Source organism: Tachysurus vachellii, chromosome 8 (genome assembly GCF_030014155.1).
Source record: "Tachysurus vachellii isolate PV-2020 chromosome 8, HZAU_Pvac_v1, whole genome shotgun sequence".
NCBI lineage: Eukaryota > Metazoa > Chordata > Actinopteri > Siluriformes > Bagridae > Tachysurus > Tachysurus vachellii.
In genome coordinates, this window is record NC_083467.1 from 11,696,423 (window position 1) to 11,708,634 (window position 12,212).

Below are 12,212 nucleotides of genomic sequence, written 5' to 3' on the forward strand. Positions count from 1 at the left end.
AGTCCAATATCTGCAAACAACAGGATGGGAAAAAGAAAACAACTTAGCAGTATCTTGGCCCTATTACACAGGGAACAGGACACCAGAAAAACAAACAGATGGCAGCATATTCTTCTAAGGCAAAGCTGATGTCATTTGGAGAACATTTAGGTCACAGATTAAGTTTTGGTGAGGCTCTAATTCAATATGATGAGGGGAAGGGTTCAGGAAGACTGTATGTGAAGGAGGTTAGAGGCCTGGCCTGTCCATCACGGTTTGCATGGAAATGTAGAGTGAGTCCTGGTAACTCCAGGTACTCTGTAATTTGTTATCTCATGTCCCCAGATGATTTGTGTGCCTCGGAGTACACTGCTCCACTAAAACTTGCCTTCTGCTGGGAGCCAATTGCCTCTAGATATTATAGCACAGTGAAATTTCACATACAAGCTTGCATGCTTGACATTTTAGGAAAGAAAAAACAGAATAACTTTGTTGGGGTGTTACACATCAATGGTCAAGCTTTGATAAGGCAACAAACAACCAATTAAACATAGCAGCATGCTGGACTGACTCCCACAGTGCTTAAAAATAGCTGCTCTTTGTGTGTGTGTATGTGTGTGTGTGTGTGTGGGAATAGTGGTGAATGTCGGCGAGGGGTTGACACTACAAGGTTTTGCCACTAACTTTCTTCCTACTGAAATCCTCTTTTTGAAGATGTTGAATCTCTTCTAGGCATTATATCACACTAAACACATTTATTAGTGACACACATCTGTTATTCTACAATGTTCCACTTCAGTAGTGTCACATGCATGATCTATGTCATAAATAGCAAAAACCGTCAGTCGTGTTTGTGAGATCCTCACAAGAAAAGGTAGCACAGGCTGCATTTTTGTGGTTTGCATTTGCTGATTCTGTAGCTATTACTGGCACTTCTGTGCCCTAGAGATGTGTGGGTGCAGGAGAGGCGAGAGCAGGGATATGTACAGAACATGCACAGTGAAGTACAATGCAAAAAATATATATATATAAAAATCACATGTATTGGATATGTACCTGAAGAAGCACCATGAAAGAGACTTAGAAATTTCCAGGAAAAAAAACAAAATACATTCCAGTGTCACATTTAGGTGCAAAAATAGGATTTGTGTCACTGTGATGACAATGTGGCCAAACTGAGAATAGAGGGATTTCATAAAGCCAGGCTGACTTTTTACAGGGATAGAGAAACAAACCAGGAAGTAGAAAGAGATTTAAAGGTGAGAGGACTAGAGGATGTCAGAAGTGAGAATATTTTCTCGCAGACTCTCACTGAGCAGGTCAACCTGGTTCTTTTTGCTCTTTGCTTCCTCAATAGGATGAAGCTTTGCTAACTTTAAAAGCCTGAATGCAGAAGTGCAGAAGGTAATAAGGTGACACTGAAAAATTGGACTGCACACACAGACACACATACATTATATATATTACACACACACAAACACACACACACACACACACACACTCTCACTCTCACTCATTTTCTAAAGCTTATCCGAACTACCTCGGGTCACGGGGAGCCTGTGCCTATCTCAGGCATCAAGGCAGGATACACCCTGGATGGAGTGCCAACCCATCGAAGGGCACACACACACACTCTCATTCACTCACGCAATCACACACTACGGACAATTTTCCAGAGATGCCAATTAACCTACCATGCATGTCTTTGGACCGGGGGAGGAAACCGGAGTACTCGGAGGAAACCCCCGAGGCACTTGGAGAACATGCAAACTCCACACACACAAGGCGGAGGTGGGAATCAAACCCCCAACCCTGGAGGTGTGAAGCGAACGTGCTAACCACTAAGCCACCGTGCCCCCCGACACACACACTACGTATATAATATATAATATATAATAAAATGTAAATACAAAAATACTGTTGATTTGCATTATTATATATTATGGTTTATGTTCATTTTGAACCATTTATTTGATTGCATTTTTATTTATTTTACAACGCACCAGTCCTTGCTTGCTCGTTTAAATTAGACTACTCGTTTGGTTATTTTTAGTAAAATTGAACCAAAGAAATAATAAAAACGATAACTGTATGAGCAGTATAATAAAAACAGCCTATAAACATTATTAGTTAAGACCAATTACAAACTCGATTGATCTTACTGAGGTTGAGGAACTGTTAGAGCTAAAATAAATAAACAAATAAAAACAGTTAGATGGATAGATATATGAATAGATGGAGAGAATCCAGGTATAGGTCTAGATATTTTGGAGCACGAAGCAGACACAAATACATTCATGTAGTGATCATATAGAAATCAGTCAATAAGTGATCTGAACAGAGACTTACTTCCACGAGAGCATCACGAGGACATCATTCTTGAGGTTCAGGGTTGCAGCAGAAGCAGTAGGTAATCCTTTTGTAACCCCTGAGACAAGAAACACACAGGAACGTTCAAGCACGAGACCATCAAATGTTGGATTGATAAACCAAAGGAGCTGCTTATTCTCAAAAACATACTGCTAACTTCTCAATGGAGACAAGTGGGAGGATGAGTGTAGTGTGATGAAGTGAAGGTGCTAAGGGAGGGATAGTGGATAGTCACTAAACCACAGGACAATGGCTCCTCCCCTCATAAAGAATCAATCACTTAAAATAATTAGTTTTAGGAAGTGCGCTGGACTGTGTAACTAGTGGTATTTTAGACAAAAACACAATGGGCATAATACCTGCATGACCAAATTTTCATAAAAATAAAAAAACAGCAAAAAACATCAAAAGCACATATCTTTGTTTCTATGACAACCCACATTGATCATTCCTGATGTAGCATTGTGACCTGTTTAATTAACCTATTATTTTCTCTCTCTCTCTTTTTGTAGAAAAGCACTGTTTATGCATAGAGTTAAACAATTAAATGAAATGAGATTGGAAATTGGATTTATTAAGTGCAGAATATAAGGATTTAAAAAAAAGAGTTTTTCATCCCATGCCTTAATAATTAAAGTCGCCCTCTCTCGCCTTTTTGAGGAAATAATAAAGATTGAAGGGACTGGTGTTTAAAAAAAATAATGTTATTTATTAGTGGTTTAAACATATTGTTATTATGGTTTTGGCTAAAACAAAATTAATAATCGTCATTATGCATTTGGTTAAGTTATTCACAAATTCAGTTACTTTCTTAAAGTTAAAGAAATTTCTTATTTTTCCTCATTTATAAGAGATTTTATAACTTCTAAATTTAGAGGTCCTTCAAAAATAGGGCTTATATGATATACGTTCATCTATGTATCAGGATCGTTGTGCACTGTGCAAGTTTTTGGATTTTAAAGCACTTCACCTTCTACCGCACCCCTTAGTTTGCACAACAAGAATCTAAACCTATAAGGGCAGTGGCCTGTAGCGCGGGACTTAATTAAGCTTAGGCACAAGACAAAGCTTTTCCTCCAGAAGCTTGCCATGTCCCTGAGGACCCTGAGCTGGTTTATGCTGTGTGGTGCAGTGTAAAGGCAGTGTAGAGACCAGGCCAGAGTAATTAAGGAGCAAATAATGAGGCTCTTGAACAAACCCTTGCTCTGATGATCTGACTGGCTGGGGTGCCAAGTCCAAGTTCAATAAATCCATTAAGAATGTCTGTGAGTCACTGCTTTAAAAGGTCATAGCATCTTAGCTAGCAGCATGTGCCTCTCAACCAGTGTCACTGCAAACCTTCTTGTACTAGTGCACTAAAAGGAAAAGTCTGATAGGAAGTTATTATATTTAAAACACAATGCAAAAGTTTCAGCACTCAGTAGTTGTAGTTTTTCCCCATTTTATATACTTTATGATACGTCAGTGTCCATTAATGCAATCATCAAAGCATTAGAATGCTTACAGGTATTTGTATACTATAATTAAAGGTACGTAGAAGCATTTAAGCAAATACCCTTGTCTGCACAAGCCCATGTGTAAGCCTGAAACAGTGATTGATGGGGATAAGCCCATTTCTCATTTAAACATGTCCCTGAAAGTATTGTGGAGCTGGAGAGGCTATAGTGGTGTTTGTACAGCTCACTTCCCATCATGCTGCTACAGGGGATGCTGTGCTCTGCAGGCAGGTTCTCAAACCAGCCAGGTGTTCACTGTGGGATAAACATTTACTAACAGACTTCAACAAGATCCCTGGGGCACAACATTAAAGGAGGCTGTTAGCCAGCTAAATGTTCTGAATGCTACAGTCAGCAGGGGACGAGGCATGCAGTTTAACCCACGTAGACTGGGTTTGTTCTCCAAGCTTTAATTTGTTTCCCTAGAGTTGTAGCTAGTTAATTATAATACACCAACACTGGTTGGTCAGTTGGTCATCAAAAAATGAGAACAGTCTACACAAAAAAAAAAAAAAATTGATTCGATATTGATTTGTTGAAAAATTCTTAAAAAAATAAATAAATAAAACCAAATCAAACTAAGAAGCCACAGTCGCAAAGTTTAAAGAGAAAACTTTCTTAAGAGCAGAGCAAATACCTCAGCTATACAAGAGATTTCAGGTTTCCACTGCCTTTCGTGTTAGTTAGGCAACAAGACCTTGGGCTTGCAGAAACAATACAAATGACAGAAAGTGAAAGGCTGAGAAAACTCTCTGTGAGGTGAGAAGACCACCTGCTGCGATGGCCTCAGTACCATCCCCAATGTGACTGCAGCCAAACTGCACAGAGTTGTAGTAATTATGCCTCCCACTGGGGACATAATAATGCTCAGCTCTATAATGAATGCAAGAAGAATGGACGTGCAAATCAGTCTTGTCCTGTCAAATGCATTGACATTTTCATAAGTGCCTGCTACCTTTCAGTCTCAAAAGAAGTTTCCATCATACTGTACATGGTTATTATTTTTTTTTACCCAACCGGCAGCACCAAAAATTCACAGATTTTGCACAGTGGTGGGATAACGAAAGAACAAACACATCCATCCTTGCACGGCATGCGTGTTTTAACATAGTGAAAGTGTTACAGAATCAGATGCAGGCAAACAATCTGTTTAGCGCTAATAGTTTTTTGCTATTCTTTTCTTCTGACATTATCAAGACTAAAATGGAAATACGTAAACTGTCTGGCAAATGCTGCACTGATGTCACACCAAAAAAGACCTCTGACCAATGCGTAATAACACAAAGCTCAGTGGCATTATTCTAACAAGTTTAGCACACTGCGATACACAGTGAACTGAAGAAAAGCAGAAGTACAATTGAAAATAAAAGGCAGCCCAAGATACATTGAATAATGAGATCATTTGTCTCATCGTGGGCTTGACAAGTTGCACCAATTTATAACAAGATTAAGGAAGTAAACCTGTCAAATTTTAGCAAGGTTGTAATTCTACACAAATTTTCACAGATTTTACAGTCTACTGGGTGCAAATAATGACTTGATGCTTTCCTTATTCTAGGAGATAACTTGGGCAAATGGGGATAAGAAATGCAATGGGTTCAGTCAGAAATGTAGGTGTTTCTGACAGAATATTTTGATTTAACAGTCTGAAGTGCAGGTTATTTTCAAAGCTGTAGCTGCCATCACCCTCAATCCCTGCAGTTAGCCCCCAGTCTGATATTAAATTTACTCTTTGCTGCTATATGCACTAAAGTACACTTTGTCACTTTATACATTCTATTTTTTACAGTGTACACTGTTTAATTATTATTATTTTTAAATGTTTAATTTACATTCCTTTCAGGAACGAGCTGTTAAATGTCCTCATTGCTGTCAGACATTGCTTTCCACACTAAATTTCGGTGTATTGTATACATTGACAATAATTGTAGCTAACCACACCTTACCTTACAATGCTGGCTCTAGGATTCCTAGATTCCTGTTTAACTGAACACAAGTGTGTGTGGAACAAAAAGTTCAAAATCACAAGACTCTTGTTCTTACTCCTGCTTACTCCCCATAACCTTTTGCAATCAATAATTCCTAAATCTCAAAAAATCTTAAATAGTCGCATGTTTGGAATAAAGCTAAAAATCACATCAATTAACCTTTAATAAGTTACTGAATAAAGTGCCAATCCAATAAGTAATTACAGGCGGTCAGATGAATCACAAAGGATCAAGGCATGCTTCCTTTCTTGATGGACTTTCTGCTAATTAATGATTCAGTGCAACTTTTTCATTCCTGTGAACTCAATGGAATAAACAATGGACAACAAACAGTCCCTGGATGAGCAGCTTGACTTCTGGCTTTTAAAAGTCCCCAGGTTTCCTGAAATCATATAAATAGAAGCCTTTACTAAAATATTAAACAAAAAGTTCCTAGATATTTATTTTGAACTGAATACTGTAAATAAGGAACTTCATTTACCCCCTGAAGGGTTTTAGAATAATTGTGACAGAACTCATCACACTTTATTCACAAAGGCTAGTGTGATGAATAAATATTTGTAACCCATTATTTTTTGATTATGCAGATAAATTAAAAGGTTCAAACTGCAGATTACATGGAAGTATTCAAAAAAAAATCCAGTAACTGAGCTACAGCGAACAAAAGCATTGCCTGAGGGAATATAAAACTGTCTGTGGCAATCCTTGATCCCTGTGTGCTAAAGGTAAATGACAATAATTCTAGCTCTCTGTCTGTAACAGGAGTGAGTGCTGTCCTTTCTTTCAAAAGCTTCAGAAGCTTCCAGAAGATTAGGCGAGTGGGCTGCTGTGATCAGGACTGTGAGACTACGGTGAATAGCTGGCATGGAGAGCAACACTTAGGAAAGACATCGTTTGCAGTGTTGTCATGAAGACTTCAGAGGGCAGATGCTAGCAGGAGATAATTGATGGGGGATCAAATAAGTATTTACATGCAGATAAATCTCGTGAAGTCTAGTCCTCATTAGTGGCAGTGATCCAGAGGCGATAGGCAGCACGCTCCAGTGCGGCCTAGAGAGGTGGAGGGGAGGGAAACTGGAAATTATCCAGAGTCACAGAAGGCCTGTGGCCTTGGGCCACTACTAGCACACAGCCCAAGTTGTGGCAACTGTTGGCATGAACTGGGAAGCCACCTGCTGCATGATACCACAACAAAACTACTACCATGCTGAGTGTGATCAAAAACATGGTGCTTGGTGAGAATGAGTAGGAAAAAAAAAGTAAAAGCCAAGTCTAGACTCTCTTGTTAACAAACTGCGCTATAAATCCATGACAGTCTTAAAGAAAAATGATGTCTATCTCGTTCTTTTTAAAGCAGGTGGTCATTAAGTACAAACATTTAGACTGCATTGTTGATTTGTTCACAGCACAGCCACAAAAACCATAGTGGCACTGAACTTTTTTACAGCAACAGTTTTATAAATACAATAAATAAATAGAATACAAACAATATAATGGCAGCACATATCGATCATTAACATTTAACAAGCCTCATTTTTATGTCTTGTTTATTCCACTAATCCCAGTAGCTGCACTGCTGTCATTTTCAAAGCCCTGATAAATAATTTGCTTTCACAAATTTAAAGTTTTTACTGATGTCGCATTGTAAACTGCAAAGTATGACTGGGCATAATGCCAGCAAAGACGCAGTTACTGTTAACAAGAGCGATGGGGTTAGAGAAGTGTTGAGGGAGCACAGTCCATTTCTCAACCTGGTAGGATGGATCAAACTCCAACTCAGTGTGTGCTGAGCTAAGCCTCTACAGGCTCTCCAAATTAGAAACTGTAGCACTGGAGGTCAAGGACATCCATCAGACGGCAGGCATTTAGCCCCTTTTACATGGATATTAATCTACAATCAGAAGATTCAGCTTTACGTAGTGGACAAATTTTTAAATCATATACATATGTATATTTTTATATACATCTAGTGTTGAACAGAAATTCAATAATGTTCATTAATTTGCATATCATTTTCCTATAATTTCTTAACTTTACTCGTAAAAAAAAAAAAAAAAACGCACATCACAGGCAGTTTAGCAGCATTAAATCTGACCAGGAACATGAACATTCTGTGGATAAATTAGAACAGATAAATATTAGTACCCAAATGTTAGGCATTAGAAGTGTAACTCGTGTAGGAGTGATGAACAGTAGTGAGCAGACCTGTGGGTGTACATACGTGAGCACTGAGGAATACAAATACTGTACAACACTACTTTAGAAGCTACTGTCTTCCACCTAGCTTCATGGAAACAGGGTACATAACTGCTTTTTTCTAACAGTGCTCCAGTCTATTCATGGCAGATCTCCAGAGGGCCCAGAACTCATAGTTCATAGGGAAGTATTGCTGCTATCTTGTGTGTTATTCCATTTGCAGATTTCTATTGTGCATCCTAATAGTTCATCAATTCAAACTAGCCAACAGCGGATATCGAACATCCGATTTGTTTCCAGAATGAAATCTTAAGAGTCAATCACAGATGTACTGTAGGTTGGAATTTGCCCAGAGCTCCATTTTATGCATGTGCACAGATATCACTGGAGTGAGCTATTAATTAATGTGTGTTGTCACAGGGGATAAATACTAACCCGTCATTACTACAAAACAACCTAAAAATACTCTGGATTAGAGATAGAGTCTATGTACATATATTTTTAAGGGAAATGGAATATATCTTTCAAACGTAAGCATGCTCCTCAGAGACGAGCTATGAACTGGAAATGTGTAATCATGCAAATGTATTATTTCTATCTATTAATGTCGGATGGGCTCTCTGAGCTATATATGACTCACAAAGTCTACACAGCCACACAGGGTACATGGAGTATGTTATATAAAACTCTTGCTTTTGAAAACACTTGCATCCTGCAGTGTAAATGCAACGATGCCAAAGTATCTGCAATTAAATATCCCGGTTGTACGTGTATGTACTTAACAGACATAATATAATGAAATATTAAATGCATGACAAAAGCTTTAAAAAGGATATTAACTTGTTCTAACTAGCACAGACTTTAGGAGTAAAAATATCGGATTAATGAGTGATAAGAGAGACATTTTGTTATATTTACTGAAAGTGAAATGAATGCACAGGTATTATTATTTTTATTATTTTGATGGGTATAGGAATAATTATGGGACAAAAAAAATCAGAAAAGAAAAATCCTTAAATGATCAACGTGAGGTTAATCCATTCTACACCAAATGTGTTTTTAATGTGATTTCAGTTGTCTTTACTTGTTCCTTATGGAAAGGATACATTTATATCCAAACAAGCTTCATAAAGGTGTCAGGCAGTAATGCAGTGATGCATGCTTTAACCTCGATCTTGCAGATTGATGGGATTGGATATCTATAATCAGTACAAAGCCTTACATTTGTAATCACACACTGAACTGTAAAAATTATGGATAAGAAATCAAACATTTCTCATTATTGTCCAATATTACAAAAATGTAGATTACTCAGCTGGGAAAACATGGTAGAATTCTCAAATCTATGTCTTGTTTATAAAATTATTCATGGTTTATCATCCCCTCCCCTCCATCAGTTTGTCAACATCCGAACAGCTGATCATCGTAGAACCAGAGGTGCAGTGAGGGCAGATTGCATCATTCCCTTTAGGAAAAGTGTATTTGGCCAAACCGCTTTTTCTGTTTGAGCTGCTACTCAGTGGAACCTTACCCCTATAAACATCAGAAACCTGAACACGTATAGTACATTTAAGATCCAGTTAAAGAAGTGGTTCGTTATTAACCAGAGCTGTCAACATTAGCTTAGTTTTTGACCTGCTCGTGTTGTCCCCTGATGGTTTTTTGTTTATTGTGTGTGTGTGTTCATGTATTTGTCTGGTGTTTGTTTGATTGCTGGCATCTTGTGTTTCTAATTTACATCATAGCTAATACTTACAGTAGTACTTTTATTAAATGTATTGTAGCTTTATTGTTATTTCAATATGTACTTTTATTTACTTTTATTTATCTTTTTTAGGGTGACTATTACCATCTGTCTAGGGACTACAGGTGAAAAATAGCCATCTGGCTAACTCTGGCATATTGACAGAAATGTTTATTAATATGCATTGTCCCTGTAATAAATAAATAAATAAATAACTAAAAAACACTCCACCAAACGATTTTCTCTAAAATAACTTTGATAAATAAATTCAGGCTATAATTGTGTAAAGATGGAGGGAGCCCAGTCATGCCCCATATGGGCATTTTTTTATAGATGCCACCCTGAGAAACACACACTGGCCTGTGTTTTTAGAAAGACTTTGATTCCTGCAGCAAGCTTTTATATATTAAGTTTTATAATGAACTTCACATTCTCAAAGTGATGGCATTAGAATTACACTGACAAACGATCATTGAAACGAAAAGTGGAGCGATGTGACGGGCAGCGTCAGTGTTAGAACAAGCTTATTCTGCAAACTCCCTGTATACCATTTGTGTTGATTGCTGTTTAATATTTCCGATGCTGTTGTACTGAATGTGGTTGAAAATGCATTATGTCTCTTTTGTCCTATGAGCCTCATATCTGCCCTCCTGTTCTCACCTGCATGACCACTTTGTTCAGATGCCCACCTCAACACACCTTTCACACCACACACACAAAAATTTTCAAAAAAGGTTTCATTTGCATGTTGAATAATCAAAAAGTAATTTTAAATATTCAAATCCTTGCGTCGGATTAGGTATTCGAGAGCAGCACTCTGTGTTATCAATGAATTAATAAGGTGTTTTGCCTTCCTTTATTGCCACTGAGGTGGTGTAGGGTGGAGTCAGAGGGCCTCTCTACACCTCCCTATGGGCATTTCTTCTTCAGTGTGTGTTGGCAACAGGTCAGTATTCATTCCACCCTTCAAAACCTCGAAAACCTGAAACAGTCCCCCTTTTGGAAGCTCTCAATAGAGCCTTTGTCCAAGGCATAGCACTCCACTGTAACTGAGGAAAGCCTAATAGTACATATATTTACTTTAAAACATCAAATGTTTAACAACGCTGATTTTCACAAAGGTGCTAGTGTGTTTCTTCCATCCCTTTAAAGTAGAACTTTCTCTAGTTCAGTATGAAGCATAGAATGGAAATCATTGTAACCAATATACTGAAGCAGCATGTTACCTGTTTATTTAATATCTGTTATCATTTTAGGCTTATAAATTTGCTTAAAAATCTAAATACCAAAATCATTTAACAGAAAAGCCTTAGCCATGGAGCATGGCTAATAAAGAACCTTAGCCATGGATCATGCTGCTCAGTCAGGAGTGGACTAGAAAGTTTGCAGAGTCTGGTGTTTGAATATAAGTAAGCTAAAGGCAAAGTCACCTTTCTATACAGGTGTAGTCCAGCACAAATATCTGATTATTACTTTCCTCAAGTGGAATTAAAGGATGTCATTTCAGAAGAAAACATACCACCTTAAGCAAAATCTCATATACTGACTGACGTAGGACAAGAATGAGGTCAAACCTTATCATTGTCAAGCAGATGCACTGGTTCCCTTTGCAAAAATCTTACTGTGTGAAGAAATGCCACCTAACAGCTCATACAGTACTGTGTCAGAAATCTAGAAAAGCAGCCATTTTCATATGAACCATACAATGCATATATATAAAAGATGTTTCTGAAATAATGAAATACTACTGAAACATACTATTCAAAGCATTATTACTATTTTTATTGGAAATGATAAAGATCAAATAAAATAAACATATATATATAGATACGTATATATAATGTTTTCCTTATAAATAAGCATCTAACGGACGTCCTTGTAGCCGAGCACTCCTTTGTAAAATATTCCTGAGCGCAGGATGGGATTTACATTGCTGTTAATGAGGTGGTAGCCTGTATTTAGTGCATCATTTGGAAATGGGTATTAATCACTGTCACACTGAGGTCTATCTGGGTCTGCGTTTGAGACAAATCTTTGTGCCGCTGCAGAGAGCTACTTATCACTATAGAAACGGCTGCCGATCATGCTAACAAGGACCGATCTGAGTGCCACACATGGGAAAAACCGGGCTGTGAAGAAATGCTAAAGAAAAAGCAGCATCGGTCCACAATATTCACACAGGATGAAGGATTACATGCTACTGACTCATACGTATACTCTGCAGGAATACGAAGTTAAAGCCATACATCATAAAACTCTTGACAGCCTCATCACCTGGTCACAGCTTCTTACATTAGTCGCATTAGTGTGACCATGGTGATGCACTAAAAATCCACTCCGACTTAGCATGACCTTTTCAGTTCACTTGGGAGAATTTATTTAGATTCTCATGGCATGCAAGTAATAAAGAAAAAGAACGGAACACAAGGCTGAGAAAAA

At 37.8% G+C, this 12,212-nt stretch overlaps 1 protein-coding gene across 1 annotated transcript in view; it reads right to left on the reverse strand.

Annotated features, from left to right (window-relative positions):
- The window catches only part of sema5ba (sema domain, seven thrombospondin repeats (type 1 and type 1-like), transmembrane domain (TM) and short cytoplasmic domain, (semaphorin) 5Ba), a 93,303-nt gene that overhangs the window by 71,794 nt on the left and 9,297 nt on the right, over positions 1-12,212 (reverse strand). The window contains exon 2 of the mRNA XM_060876268.1: positions 2,329-2,407. The gene's annotated coding sequence lies outside the window, so the exon portion shown is untranslated. The remainder of the gene's footprint in view (positions 1-2,328; positions 2,408-12,212) is intronic.